Consider the following 13,653-nt stretch of genomic DNA (forward strand, 5'->3'; position numbering starts at 1 on the left):
AAATAGCTGGGGTGACCCAGTCTGAGGTCCCAGCTGCAGGTGGAAGGAAATGAAACTAGGGGGAAACTGACAATCTGAGATAAAAGGAAGAAGAAGGTCCAGGAACTAGAGTTTATGGGTGGAATGGTTGTAATCAGAACACGTGAAATATTGATAAATCATGCTGCGGATATATAATTTAAAAAATAAGTGGGAGTTCCCTGGTGGCCTAGTGGTTAGGATTCCAGGCTTTCACAACTATGGTCCGGTTTAAATCCCTGTTTGGGGAACTGAGATCCTGCAAGCCATGGGGCATGGCCAAAAAATAAATAAAAAATAAAAATTTTTTAAAAAAGTGCAACATTTTTCAAGATACCATAAGCTCTCACCACCTACTGTTATCGGTCTCTTAGAACAAAACAAAACAAAACAAAACAATTAAAAATAGACCCATGCCCTTCTGAAAAAGGTCAAACTGCTATCTTTCCTGGAGTCTAATTTAAAAAAGCAGATGGCTGAAGAAAGGATATCCCCTTCCAGCTCCAACTTTTCCATAGTATACACGTTTCCCCAGCAGTTCCAGATGAGCCATAAGTTAGAAAGCCTCCAAATACACACCAAGAGAGAATGCTACCATACCTTTAGGCACGGAAAGAAATCTGACAAAATCTATAATTATAGAAGTAGTCAAACTAGTGAAATAATGTCCACACTTCTAAACCAAAGGTGATCTAACCAGCTTAGAGATGAGCTGCCCAAACTTCATCGTATCTAGAGCAATCACAGGAGAGTAAAATATATGTTGTTGTTTTTTTTTTTTTTTTTTTTTTTTTCTGTACGCGGGCCTCTCACTGCCGTGGCCTCTCCCGTTGCGGAGCACAGGCTGGGAAACACAGGCTCCGCGGCCATGGCTCGCGGGCCCAGCCGCTGCGCGGCACGTGGGATCTTCCGGGATAGGGGCACGAACCCGTGTCCCCTGCATCGGCAGGCGGACTCTCAACCACTGCGCCACCAGGGAAGCCCATATGTTGTTTTAAAATGAATGAACAATACAGATTCTTGGGCAGCATGTTGAACATTTAAATTTAAAAAGTAAACTTTATTGACAAGAAAGTTCATATATACTTTGGATTGCTTTGACGTCTTTGTATTACTGTTTTATTAAAGACTATCACTCAAAAGGAAAAAAGAGGGTCACCATCAGCCCCTTTCTGTCGGATCACTGTATATGATGAGTGTGTTAGCCTGCCTGGCATTCTTTCTTCTCATAATTGAGCCCACTTTCCCTCCTCCTGCTAATTCCAGGAGTCTAGCTACTGACTTTACAAACTGGTACAAAAGGTGGACCCAAAGGCCCAGGACAGCCAATGAGAGTCCTGCCTTCCCGTGGCCACGGTGCCTGGTTCAGGCACATGATCAAGCCAGGCCAATCAGAACCCTTGGACTTGACAGTTATGTGAGTCAATACATTTCCGTTTTTCTGAAGACAATTTGTGCTTCCTCCGCTTGCAAATGAAAAAGTTCAGATAAATACAATTATGAATAAGGAGAATTACAGCACTGAGCTTTCTTCCTTCTCTCTACTACAGTTCTTTCCTTCGCTTCCTAACATTCTTCATTTTTTTCCCCTCCCCATCCAATGCCTTTAGGATAGTGGAATATTTAAACTTAGCACTGAATACCTATGACACCACCATGAGACAGAAAGTTAATCTAAGAATAAGCCTAGCCCCAGGTAAATTATACTGTGATTCAATCTCTTGATATTTAGATATTAAAGTTAAGAGTCTTCTTTCACTGGCTGGAATGGAACATGCTTGAACAGACCCCCTACACAGATGCAGTATCATTTTTTTCATGAGGTCAAACGGTTATATGTATGTCAAGGGGAGTAACTCCACTGAAATTCTAGGGCATTTGGAATTAAGTTCAACATCTCTTCTTTTTTGTTTTCCCTCAGCTAGAGATCTGAACTGGCTTAAAAGAGGTCAGAGGGGGCATCCACATTTGCAAAATGGCCTTTCCAATAACATCATAATTGCCTGAATTAGCTTAAATTTGTGCACTTCTGTGTCTCTTGGTGTCTTTAATTTTTTTAATTTAATTTTTGTGTTACATTGGAGTATAGTTGATTTACAATACTGTGTTAGTTTCAGGTGTTTAACAAAGTGATTCAGTTATACATATACATATATCCATTCTTCTTCAGGTTCTTTTCCTATATAGGTTATTACAGAATACTGAGTAGAGTTCCCTGTGCTCATCAGTAGGTCCTTGTTGATTATCTTTCTTTTTTTGGCTGTGTTGAGTCTTCGTTGCTGCATGCAGGCTTTCTCTAGTTGTGGCGAGCAGGGGCTATTCTTTGTTGCGGTGCACGGGCTTCTCATTGTGGTGGCTTCTCTTGTGGTGGAGCATGGGCTCTAGACACGCGGGCTTCAGGAGTTGCAGCACACAGTCTCAGTAGTCGTGGCATGCAGGCCCTAGAGCATGCGGGCTTCAGTATTTGTGGCACGTGGACTCAGTAGTTGTGGCTCACGGGCTTTAGAGAGCAGGCTCAGTAGTCGTGGAGCATGGGTTTAGTTGCTATGTGGCATGTGGGATCTTCCCGGACCAGGGATCAAACCCATGTCCCCTGCATTGGCAGGTGGATTCTTAACCACTGCGCCACCAGGGAAGTCCCATCTAACTTATATATAGTAGTGTATCCTTAATTTTTGATGTTGCTGCTATATGGAGAAAATAATAAATTCACAACTTCCTCAGACGATAGTCAAGAAATACAAGAGATGAGGTAGGATTATAAAAAGAATATAGAGCTGAAAATGAAGAGAAGGCTTAGATCAGAGTAACAGAACCCAACATCAGCTGGCTTCAACTAACATGTGCGTTCGGGGGAGGGAGGGTGTAATCATAAGAATATAGGAGGACTTCACAGAACTCAGGAACAGGAATGCAACCAGCTCGAGAAAAAACTGGAAGAGATGTTTCAAGTTATCAGTCTCAGGTAGTGGTTCTCTCTTCCTGCTTCTCTCTAGATACTTGCTTTATTTTCTCCACCCACAAACCACCTTTATCTGTCCCCAGACACAACAGCAGAATGTAACTGCCTATAACTCCCAAGTTTTTATGTTATGGCCCGTGAACACATTGAGGTCAAATCCCTCTCTCTTGGGCCCAACGTCAAATCTCCAGGAAAGGGGGCTTCCCTGGTGGCGCAGTGGTTGAGAGTCCACCTGCCGATGCAGGGAACACGGGTTCGTGCCCCGGCCTGGGAAGATCCCACGTGCCGCGGAGCGGCTGGGCCCGTGAGCCATGGCCGCTGAGCCTGCGCGTCCGGAGCCTGTGCTCCGCAACGGGAGAGGCCACAACAGTGAGAGGCCCGTGTACAGCAAAAAAAAAAAAAAAAAAAAATCTCCAGGAAAGGACACTGATTGGACGACCTTGGGTCGGGGTCCCTAAACCTGGTTCAATCCTCTGTGTCTTCTGTGGGAATGAAGAAGTATGCAGGGGAGTGGATGTCTGGGCTAGAGGACAGTTAAGGGATTCGTGTTGAGTCAGGCAGACACTCCAAAAGTTCCCATTACACATTCCCAGGGTTGTACCCTGGTTTTCTCATCATCAAAATAAAGGAAATGGTCACCAAAGTCTAGAGTTTAATAGAACTTAAGAGAATTAATTGAATTTAAGAAATGAGAGGGTAACTAGCATCCATCACTGTTTGGAGAGTTCATGTCAGTAATACAAGCCAAAAAATTAATTATAAATTCTAGAAATAAACAGTATCTTTTATAAATATGATGGTCTACATGAAAAACTCAAAAGAAATGAAAAAAATCATGAGGTCTTGGAGAGCTGAGACCTTTGTCTTGGTTCAAGGCTGGACACCTAGAGCAATGCCAGGCACAGAGCACGTGCTCAAACATTCACTAAACCACTGACCAAACTCAGAACTTCCCACCTGTAGATCTTTAACATGCATTAGAGGTGTGCTCAAGGTACTGATGCCCTCAGGTTTAGGGGATAATGCCTGCCATTAGTACTAATTACTAGGACTGATGTGGCACAAATATTATATAATGTTAGAAAGGTTGAGAAGCACTGAATAAATGACCAAAGCACTACTGGAACTCAGAGTTCTAGCAAGGTGGCTGGTTACCAAGTAAATCTGTATAAGGCCAATAAGCATTTAAATGTTCAACTCATCAGCAGTACCAAAAAATGCGAGTTAAAAACTAATAAAACTGGCTAAGATTTTTTTTTTTGAGATGGTTTCACCCAATGCTGGTAAGGAAACAGGAGACAGGTACACACTGCCGAGGTAGCATATGGTTAAGGTTTGGGAATATATTGCAATATACTAAGTGAAAAACACAGGCTACAAAACTATATATACCCGAGGTTATAAACTGGCAAGGCAAAAAAGACTGAATGTAGCCCTCAGGTATGCTTTGTTTGAACCCCAGTGTGTTATTAAAAATTGTGGCCCACATAAAAATTGGGAGATTTCTTATTAAATACATATTTCTAGATTTCCAGCTTCTCTTAAAAAGCTAGAAGTTGTAGTAACACCAAGATGCATCCTCCCAGGGCCACAAATGTCTGGGCAGACTGGCCCTGGGTTGCCCCAACCATGGGACCATCTTCAGTCCCCAGAGTCCCTAACATGACTTCATGTCTCCCAGACTGAATACACCTAAACTTCTAGGTAATTTGAGCAAGCTGACCCCTCACAGGGTATGGATGGTCATTATCTCTGGACAGTGAGATTCCAGATATGCTCTTTTACTCCTTTATCTGAATTTCCAAAAGTTTTCTTCAATAAACATGTATTGCTTTTGTAGTAAGAAAAACATGTTACTTTTTAAATTACCAAATCACAACTGCAATATCACTTAATCTAATGAGATCAAAACAGCTAAAGATAACAGATAATGACTATGGTTTAAAACTAACGGAACTAAAGAAGTAACGTAAGGTTACAATTACTGCAGTATTTCCCTCCCTTCGATACTAATTAAAAAACACCAGATTGGACAGACAATATTAGCATTTTACAAATAAGATCTTCCTCAAAATGAATAGCTTCTATAGACACTCAATTCACAAAACAGCTATTTTTAAGGATTCATTTCCATATATTTAAAGTTTCTTTCACCAAAAAATGTAAACAGAAAAATCTTTCTTATCAGAAATCTACAGTCATAACCTCAATTAAATTAATGGTTAAAAAGTTAAATAATTCCTGATCTTTATTTTACATTGTTTTATTTTATTTGATCCATAAGAATAGTGGTTTTATGGGGTTCTCTTTTCCTCAGAGAACTTCAAAAGTTTATACAAATCACCATTCATCTCACCCCATCAAAGAGTAAATCATATTACCCTCATGGCAAAGAGAAAGTACAAGGCCAGGTAGAAATGTCAACTTTCGGATAACTGAAAGCAGGGTCAATTCAACATTTCTCTCTTGCTCTCCTCCAATCCACTCCCACATGACATCCAGAGGGGTCTATTCAAACAAAAGGTACTCCCCTGCTTAAAACCGATGTTGGGGGCTTCCCTGGTGGCGCAGTGGTTGAGAGTCTGCCTGCGGATGCAGGGGACACGGGTTCGTGCCCCGGTCCAGGAAGATCCCACGTGCCGCGGAAAAGCTAGGCCCGTGAGCCATGGCTGCTGAGCCTGCGCATCCGGAGCCTGTGCTCCGCAACGGGAGAGGCCACAACAGTGAGAGGCCCACGTACCGCAAAAAAAAAAAAAAAAAAAACTGATGTTGGCTTCCCACTTCCACTGACTCTGAATAAAATCCAAACCAGCTCCTGTCTCCCTTTATTCCTCACCTGTCTCTCCAGTGCTCACCTCACCTGGGTGACTCGGGCCTCCAGGTAAACAGAGCCTCAAACACTAACCTATTCAACATGCCAGCATGCGACTGTTGAGTGTCCTCTGTGCACCGGACACTGTTCTAGGTCCTGAGGATAAGGCAGAGAGGAACGCAGACAAAACTCCCTGTCTCGTGGAGCTCACACCCTGGTCAACCCCTCTACCAAGTTCTCTCCCCCCTCAATTTCTCTAATCATTTAAAGAATATTAAGACAGCAATTTTAATGACAATACCTCAAGGTATCTGAAAATAAGCAGTACTACCTATAAGAGACATATTATTATTTACTGACTTTGTTTAATATTATTTATTGTAAGTGAAGGAAAGAGGAGAAATAAAGGAGGGTGGACCTTTAACTACTGAAACTTGGTATATATACCAGGAATGGCACTAATTTTTTTGTCAACTTTTCAAGGTTTCTCTCATTACTAGTTATACAGCTTTTATATGTCAGTGATCAAAATGGAATACCTTAATTCTGTAAGAATGGAACAGTTGAGTTTCAAATGATTCCAGAAACTGAAAGATTATTTGCTTCTAAAATCTATTATCCTAAGATTACAGCAGAAATGAATTGATTTTTATAAAACAGTGGATCCACGACACTCTTATTATAGATAATGCATAGGAGTGTGTGTGTGTGTGTGTGTGTGTGTGTGTGTGTGTGTGTGTGTGTTTATACAATGGCTTATAGTACAACACATTACCCTTGTCAGAATAAAACTGCTCGGGAAATTTGCCTCAGAGAGAGGTGATTAGCCCTCTACACACACACACACACACACACACACACACACACACACACACACACAGAGACACACAACAAATGGCTCCAATGACATCTTGTTTCCAAGGTTTTATCATGAGAATCAGTGTCCTTTGTAACCAGGTTGGTGAAAGCATGACACTAAAAGCCAGTTGGCCTTGTCCATTTCCCTGTAACCACCAGTCACCAGAAGGACTTGCAGACAAAATGCTGGGATGAACAAAACCATCCCTGACAGAGAAACAAGTCAAGGGTTCACCAAGGCACATAGGATCCAAAGCTGGCCCTCCTGCATTAGCGTGGTGTACGAGAGTTCCGGTTCCCTCCCCCTTCCTCTTTCTGGGAATGACTTAACCAGTGACAAACCTAGTGAACTGTTTTCATTTTTAGGAAGAAGAATGGGATGTTATTGTGAGCTGATTGGTGGTGTGATATGGAAAGTCAGAAAATTCATACACGTGTCACAATGACAGCTAACTGTTTTTTTAGCTGCATTAGGGAGAGGACGTTTAATTTTAACCACCAAGGATTAAAAAAAACTTTGACCAACTGCTATGACCTTGTTACTGAGTTCGCAAAAAAGTTCGTTCGGGTTTTTCTGTAAGATGTTATGCAAAAGTCCGAATGAGCTTTTTGGCCAACAATATTTTCTCAAATTCAGCTGAATCCGAAACTCTATCGTATCCCTCAGCTCACCTCCTGGCTCCACCCCTGGATGAGGAGTAAAGTGCCCCCAGGACCACCCCCACCCGGCCTGGGTGGAGCTCCAGCCCTCACAACAGTGAGAGTGGGTTTTGGTGTCCAGCCTAAAACTGAGCGGTGGTTGGTTGTCCTGCCTGACTGAGCAGCACAAACTCGGGCCAGAGAGCTGAAGCCAAAATGATTTCACCAGGGGGCTTCCCTGGTGGCGCAGTGGTTGAGAGTCCGCCTGCCGATGCAGGGGACATGGGTTCGTGCCCCGGTCCGGGAAGATCCCACATGCTGCGGAGCGGCTGGGCCCGTGAGCCATGGCCGCTGGGCCTGCGCGTCTGGAGCCTGTGCTCCGCAACGGGAGAGGCCACAACAGTGAGAGGCCCGCGTACCGCAAAAAAAAAAAAAAAAAAAATGATTTCACCAGCCCTGTCTCTGGGCAATAAGCTAGTAAGGTAAGCTGCCAATCATTAATCCTACTAGAAAAAGGTGAAAAGAGCAATGATGAATTCAAACAGATTAGCTTACTGGAAATTCACCTTGTTAGAGGGCTACAGTCATGAGCAACAAAACTTTAATGATATTCTACCATCACACTTATGAATAGAAGGGTTTTTTTTTTTTTTAAATGGTCTCCCAATGGATGGGTGACAGCTCTCTACAGTGAGGCCTTTGCATACCTGAACTGAACTTCCACCAGGCACTTCAAATCTCCAAACCGGCCGACACGGAAATGTTTGGACAGACTCCCGCTGTCTCCCTAATCACACTTCTGTATGTTGTCTCGTGTTTCCAAGGCAAGTCCACACCACAAGTAAACTGCCTTTTCCAATTTCGCTAGTCTTCTCTGTGACTCTAATCCTGTTTCTCACGCAGGGGTGCTTTAGGAAAACCACTACAGAGGGAAGGGTAGCACACTGCTTTGAGAGGTGGGTGCTAGACAGGACATGAGGCTTGTTTATGAGCTAACTTATGCGACGAACTCCTCAATGAGAGGGCTTCAAATCTGTGCCCCACCTACTTTATAAATTAATGCACGCCAAGAAACTGCTAGGTTATTTCAAAACAGAAATCAGGAATGTAAAAAGTACCCCCAGTGCCACACAATCCAGCGCTGTGGCTAAGAGTTTGGGCTCTGGAGTAACAAATCTGCATGGCCACTTGCTGGCTCTCTGTTACGTAACTGCAGGTACCTTGGTTTCCAAGTCATATTCATCTAAAGAACCGAGAATTTGTGAAAATTAAGTGAGTTAATGCTTATAAAATGCTGTGAACGGACTCAATAAATGTTAGCTACCAGGAATTCCCTGGCGGTCCAGTGGTTAGGACTCCGCGCGTCCACTGCAGAGGGCACGGGTTCAATCCCTGGTCTGGGAACTAAGATCCCGCAATCCACCCAGCACAGCCAAAAAAAAAAAAAAAAAAAAAAACAGTTAGCTATCATTATGACAGGTGTATGAATTTTCTGACTTTCCATATTGCACCACCAAACTGGTCACAATAACATCCCATTCTTCTTCCTAAAAATGAAAACAATTCACTAGGTTTGTCACTGGTTAAGCCATTCCCAAAAAAAGGAAGGGGGAGGGAACCGGAACTCTCATACACCATGCTAAGAGTGTAAATTGCTACAACCTTTCAAAATGACAAACTGGAAATATGTATCAAAAACTTTTAAACCATAGCATGCACTTTGATCCTGCAATCACACCTCTAGAAATTTATTCTAAGGAAAAAAAATCTCAAAAGTATATATAGAGATGCATGGAGGAGAGTCATTGCAGAGCTACGATTATAGTGGGTGGTGGGGAAAAAATAAACTAATGTTTAATAAAAACAAATTGGTTAAATTATCATAGACCCATAAAATGGAATATTATTCAACTACTATTATAACTGACTATACAGACATGAAAAGATTCATGATAAGATGTTAAGAAAAAAAGTACAGGTTACAAAACAATCATATGTATAGCAGGATCCCATATTTGCTACCAAAAACTGTATATAAATAGCCACATGCACACAGAAAAAGGGTCTGGAGAGAAATGTGTTCAGGTAGTGTACCTCTAAGTATTTTATGGTTTTCTACTTTTTGCTGTTCTGTATTTCAATTGTTCTACCATAAACATGCAATTCTTTAAAATACAAGGGATTATCTAAACTGATTATCAGTTTCTTTCTGAAATAATACTGTTAAGCTGAAAGTGATGACAGGTTTATCTTTATTTAGAAAAAAAATTTGCATAGAACTTGATGTTTTATTAAATACTTTTAATGTTTAGTTATTGTTATAATTTTAAAATTATACATATTTAGTGCCAAGAAATTAGCAAGAGACTTTTTTTAAGCAATGGATTTCTACTTACTACCATAAAGTACAGTAGTACAAAAACTGAGCGGACTAGCTAGAGTTTCATATATTTTTATATACCTCAACCTTTTATGATCATCGTTACTACCATTTATTAAATGAATATATCTGAAGAACTTAAGCAAGCACTTAGAAGTATTAGATTTTACTACAACTATTCCCATTTTCAGCTGAGAAACCTGAGGCACTGAGAGGTTAGGTGACTAGATCAAAGTCACAGACTATGTGTGGTCAAACCCAATATTCTCTAGATGTTGCACTCTTAACTACCCATCCCCTCAACTACACAAAAGAAGCTGTTATTTATGGGACTGAGTCCTGTGCTGGACTCTGAAAAAAAGGAGTGAAGGTCATGTTATGAGGATGAAAAATAAAATCAGAAAACATACCAGTTTTCTACATTTTTTGGAGACCAATTTTTATTGCATTATGTTGGGCTTACCATAGCTTATAAAATGGCATTTTAATGTAGTGATAACATAGTAATTTACCACTATACTGTGACTTAAATTTATATTTTGAGTCTAAGCAAACATTTTGCTAGGAGCCTTCTTTCCAGCTTATCGCCGTGAGCAGTCTAAGCTTGGGAAAGGTTCTCTCCTTTCAGCGCCAACCAAACTTACAGAAATGACTGGGGTACGGTACTTGCAGCTCCAAGCTTAAAATCAATGACTACAAAGTGATAAGATTAACTTTACAAGTAAAGGTTTAAAGACGTGGCCTCACTGTGATGTAATTCACTCAAGTGTTTCACGAAGCTCCTCCAGGCACTCTTCTAGGCGCTGGAGGTGCAATGATGAACCAAAGTCTCTGCCCTTCTGAATTTTATATTATAGGTGTGTCACATACCTGAACGTCATAGTTTTTTATTAGCAGCCTAAGGCATAAAAGCTATTGTCTCTTGAAAAAACTTGCTATCCTCTTCAAAACATGGTCTTAGGACACGCGCAGTGAGAAGGAAGCACAATGCCAGTGGTTCTCCAACGCTACTGTGCAAGAAAACTTCCTGGAGGACTTGCTGGAAATCAGATTCCTGGAGTCTGTATTTTTAGCAAGAACCCCAGGCAATGCTGATATAAGTGTTCTGAGGTCCAGACTTTGAGAAGCCCGCCAGTGAGTGGAACCATTCAGAAGAGAATGATCATTCAGAAGAGAAAAGCTCTATGGCAGTGGAATGTGAACTGAGTAATATAAACCCAACCGACCTGTAATTAATTCCCTATAATTCACAAATCTAGCAAATTAAAAAGCTGAGTAAGGGCTTCCCTGGTGGCGCAGTGGTTGAGAGTCCGCCTGCCGATGCAGAGGACACGGGTTCGTGCCCCGGTCCAGGAAGATCCCACGTGCCGCGGAGCGGCTGGGCCCGTGAGCCATGGCCGCTGAGCCTGCGCGTCTGGAGCCTGTGCTCCGCAACGGGAGAGGCCACAACAGTGAGAGGCCCGCATCCCGCAAAAAAAAAAAAAAAAAAAAAAAAAAAAAATGCTGAGTAAGAGTAGAGGGATTTACCAGCCCCGCCTTCTTAACCCCCATTATAGGAGATTTGAGTTTGCCTTAATCTAGTTATTTGGGGAAAACATGAACCTAAGCAGAATTTTACTACCAATATTAGGGATAAGCATTAAGAAAAAGGAAATTGCTAGTCAACTGCAAAAAAGAAAATTAGCTAAGAGAGACAAACATTTCCGGGAACTAACTTGCTACCACTCATTTTATGCCCTATTTCACAACGCTTAGTATCTGAACAATCCACAGGGTTCCAAAGTACATCAAAAATTTGTTCATTTCCTCTCTTACTCAGGCAGAATAATAATAGACTTTTGTGAAGGTACCATGTGCCTCAGCAATTTCAATAGATAACATTCTTAGATAAAGAAATAGCCTTTAAAAAAAAAAGTTGTATCAGAAATGCTCCTTACTGGAGCTACTTGAAGAAGTTTTAAACAGTTTTTAAACCATCACTAAATTAGTGTCCCTCATTTCTCAATTTAGATTACCCAAAGTTTCTGGGTTCTTTACAAACCTCCTACAGAAAGAACTCAATATTTTAAAATGTTTTTTTCTTTAGTAATAAGCAAACAACCATCAAAACAACATAAATGTTTCAAGTAAATTATTAAAAATTTGAGAACAAAAACACATAGTATTTTGTTCTCAGTGACAGGTAGAAATCATAACTTTGGGGGGCGTTTAAGTTTCTGCACCTTAAGTCATCTAAAAATAAAGGTATTCCAACGAATACATTCCTCCTATTTCAGAGGTTAAGAGTAGCACTATATAAACCAGCTGGCCTGCTGGATGCATGGCCCCAGTTCCTTCCCTCAGATCCTGTCCACCACATAATCCATGAGATCTCTGAGCCTGGTCTTCATCCTTTCAAAGGGATTAGTAAAAACTGCCTCCCCATTGACAGAATTGAGAATTTCCAGATGCATTTTTTGGTATGGTATTTGTTTTTATTATCTATACTTTTTATTGTACTTGTTTTTAGTATCTGTACGTTCCGACCACGGAAACATTAAGAGTAGGATGCCAGCAGATAAGCACAAAGAAACGCATCTGTCCGGAGTCTGCATGTATTTAAAATTTCAGGCTGGTGCTGCCTTCAGAATAGCACTGATGATGGCAAAGTTCTAAAGGAAACTTTCATATTAAGAGGCCATCAAAAATCTCCATAGCCTTCAACTCAACATAGAAGCCGCTAATTTATTTCTTCAAAAGCAACGCCTTTAGTCTGAATCACAACAAAAGATGTCTATAGGAAATATAATCTACGAAGTTGCCTTCTAATCCAAAGGCAAACAAGGAGTAAAGGAAGGCGCAACCCATTCCTCGTTGGTTTCCTTTTCCTGGGGATTCTGATTACATTTCCTCGTTCAAGCAAGAGCCGGTAATTGTGCCTTCGGTCCACACCGTAAAGCCGTGTCTGTGCGTAAAGAAAGGAAGGGGAACGGCAGACACCGGGGACGCGCTCCCACTGAAAGGAAAGCCGCTTTCCGTTAAATACCATCAGAGACAGCCCCAGCAGCAAGACTCAGGGCCAAACGGCATTGACTGTCCTTCACTGACAGGGATTTTGAAGGCACAGGAGAGAGAAAAAGGGATGAGCCGGGGACTCAAGGCCGGGGGAGAAAGGCGGGAGGCGCGACGCCGCTCCCCGCGAGCTCCGGATCCCCGAGAGGCTGGCGGGGAAGCGAGGCTTGGCCGGCCCGCCAGGCTCAGGCGGCCGAGGGCAGCGAGGTCAGCCCTGGGAGGACCGACCGCCCCACGTCCTCCTGAGGAAGGAGGGACCCCGCTCTCCGGCCACGGCTGCAGACGCCCATTCAACCCGAAGCCCGTCCCGTAGCCGCCACCCCCTCAGTCCGCCGCGGAGCCCTGGCCTCCCGGCGCCCGCCAGCCGGCCGCCCCACCGCAGCCCCCGGGAGAATAGGAAGGACGAGGCACAGGGTCTGCGGGTGCCGCGCCTCCCGACCGTGCGGCAAAGGGTGAAGGGCGCCCGGAGGGACGCGCACCGGCCCGGGGAACGGGCGCCCCAGGCGGCCATCGCGCCGACCCCCGCGCCGACCCCCGCCCCTGCCGCCTTCCCGGTCCAGGCCGCCGCGGTCCAGCCCGCTCCTCACCTCATCTCCAGGCGGGTCCACGCTGCCGCCCCAGGGACAAATCAGTGCAGCTCACTCGCAGCGGGAGGGAACGCAGGAGCCGCAGCCCTGCACACCATCCCCGCCCGCTCGCCTCTCCGTACGTCCCGGAGCCCGCTCGGGATTCTCCCTTGCGAGCCGCCGTACTACGGAGCAACCAAGCTGCGCTCCCTCCCCTCTTCTCCGCTCTTCTCTACCTCCTTCGCTCCCTCGCTCCCGCCTATCTCCTCATCTCCCTCGGCTGCCTCCCCTGCTCCCATCCACCCCTCCGTCTCCGCCCCGAGTGGGTGGGGACAAAAAACCTACCAATCGGAAGAAGGAGCCTACA

The 13,653-nt window shown here is 43.5% G+C and overlaps 1 protein-coding gene across 3 annotated transcripts in view; it reads right to left on the reverse strand.

The window, feature by feature from the left end:
• ITSN1 (intersectin 1) overlaps nucleotides 1–13,562 on the reverse strand; it is a 249,832-nt gene extending 236,270 nt beyond the window's left edge. The window contains exon 1 of one of the 3 annotated variants that reach the window (XM_081234959.1): nucleotides 13,308–13,562. The gene's annotated coding sequence lies outside the window, so the exon portion shown is untranslated. The remainder of the gene's footprint in view (nucleotides 1–13,307) is intronic. The other 2 variants (XM_081234960.1, XM_081234961.1) reach the window with 2 other exon arrangements.
• Between the last annotated feature and the right edge of the window lie 91 nt (nucleotides 13,563–13,653).

This window comes from Mesoplodon bidens (assembly GCF_964165515.1).
Source record: "Mesoplodon bidens genome assembly, chromosome: 5".
Lineage (NCBI taxonomy): Eukaryota > Metazoa > Chordata > Mammalia > Artiodactyla > Ziphiidae > Mesoplodon > Mesoplodon bidens.